Below are 2500 nucleotides of genomic sequence, written 5' to 3'. Positions count from 1 at the left end.
CACACACGCGCACAACAAAATTTAGATAAAGAAAACATTATCAAGTGTAATACACACACACAATCACATGTGCGTGCATGCATGCATGTGCACAGACATGCAAACACACGCACACACACACACACACACACACAAAACAGTGAGGTTCAAAAGTTACTTTCTATTTTAAAAGTAATTTAAGTTTTAAAATCAAAGTTATGAGTGTGTGTGTGTGTGTGTGTGCATTTATTGTGCTTATATATGCATTGTATGTATGTTTGTGTTTGTGTGTGTGTGTGTGTGTGTGTGCATGTGTGCATTGTGTGTATATATGCATTGTATGTATATGTGTTTGTGTGTGTATATGCATTGTATGTGTGTGTGTGTGTGTATTTTATGAAGTGTCATATTTATATAGTATTTGAAATATTAAATATAATATGGCATGTTGGATTTTTCTTCCAGCATTTCACTCCTATTATAAAATGTCATAGCCCCAAGATACCTATAAATACTTAATAGTTTTTGTTGAGCACTTTTGTGAATTGCTTTTGATATTGAGACGATTTCAGATATACTTTGTAAAGATAATGTGTATCTGATATATATATATATATATATATATCTACTACATATGTGGAAAATCAGTGTGTGTTTGTTTGTGGCATTGTTAGCTAACTCCTCCTACATCGTTTTACTGATTTTGATGAAACTTGACACGTGAGTAGAACTCATGTCTGGAAACCTCGTGACATAATGCGGCCTGTGGAAGGGATCTTTGTATCTACCTCATATAACTAATTTTTGGGGGACACCTAAGGGAAATAACTCATAGCACCTGCACTTCATCATCATCATCAGCAACATCATCATTGTCAGCATCATCACCACCACCATCATTACCATCATATCAACGCCATCATCTTCATCATCACCACCACCATCGCCATCATCATCACCACCATCATCATCATCATTGTCATCATCATCATCATCATTACCACCATCAACATCACCACCATCATTGCCTTCATCTTCACCACCACCATCATCATCATCTCATCATTGTTGTCGTTATCATCATCGTCACCATCATCACCATCATCGTCACCACCACCACCATCATCATCATTATCATCATCATCCTCATTGTCATCATCACCATCATTACCATCACCACCACCACCATCATTTAACACCTGTTTTCCATGCTGGCATGGGTTGGGCGGTTTGATAGGGGCTAGAGAACCAGAGGACAGCACCAATGCTCCAATATCTGTTTCAGCATGGTTTCTACAACTGGATACCTTTCCTAGTGCCAACCACACTTTACAATGTGGCACCTGCACCAGTGAGGTCACCTAATAACTTGCAAAGTAAGATCCTTCAGTTGAGATGAGGAGCAGTATTGAGTTCAGAGGCTTTATATCAGGCGATGAGAGGTTAAAATATAATAGAGGGGCAGGAACATGGGTCTTGCTGTCGGAGAGATACATGGTTTTTTTCACTTATGAAGAGCTACAATGATTCCAAGAGTTAGAGTTACATGCCAATGCACTTCATACAATTTTATGATTTTAAATACAAGACAAAAGTTTGAAGCTATACAGATGAGGTGTAAAGGATGAAAACGCATATACAACCTTAATAGATCAGTGAATAAAAAATAAATTAACCGTGCCATAAGTTTGTTTTTTCAAATTCCAGGAGAGAAAATTTGTATAAAATTCAGAAAATTACATTTTCTCCTCCATGAATGAAGCAAATAAAACTTGGATTTTATGTCTGTGAGTGTTTGTGTATGTGCACATATGTATGTGTGTGCACATATGTATGTGTGTGCATGTGCATGCATGTGTATGTATGCATGTGTACATGTGTGTACGTATATGTGAGTGTGCATGCATGTGTGTGTATTTGCACATGTGTTTATGTATGTTTTATGTATGTTTTTTTCTTAATGTATTCAGGTTTATAGTCAATTCTTTTATTGAGAGAAATATGTAATTTTGCTGAATTTTACAAAATTTATTTACCTTTATGGAATTCAAAAAAAAAAAAAATTCTTTAAATTAAAGAAACAAATAATGGTATGCTCAATCTATTTTTTTAAAATTCAATTATCTATTAAGGTTGCACACATGCATCACTGCAACTTGTAATTGTTAGCTTGCGTTTAAAATTATAAAATTGTGTTAATATATTTGTATCAGTTCCGTTCAAAATAACAATGCTACACGAGGTGATATGTGAGTTTTAGAGAAAAAAAAAATAATGAAGTAAAACTCAAAGAAAAAATAAAACAATAATAAATTTCAACAGAGTAAAATATAAACTGATAATAGATAATATACACCAATGTAGTTTTTCCTTACTTTATTTCTTATTTTTTTACAGTTGATAATAATTAAAAAAAAAATCTTATAAGTTTAGAGAGGAAATGAATGAAGTTACAAAGAATATTAGTCTTGTATTCTTCTCATACTCAAAAAATATTTAAAAAAAACAGTTCTTCATGATG

The sequence above is a fragment of the Octopus bimaculoides genome, chromosome 9 (genome assembly GCF_046866305.1).
Source record: "Octopus bimaculoides isolate indiv1 chromosome 9, ASM4686630v1, whole genome shotgun sequence".
Lineage (NCBI taxonomy): Eukaryota > Metazoa > Mollusca > Cephalopoda > Octopoda > Octopodidae > Octopus > Octopus bimaculoides.
This window is presented reverse-complemented; position numbering follows the sequence as displayed.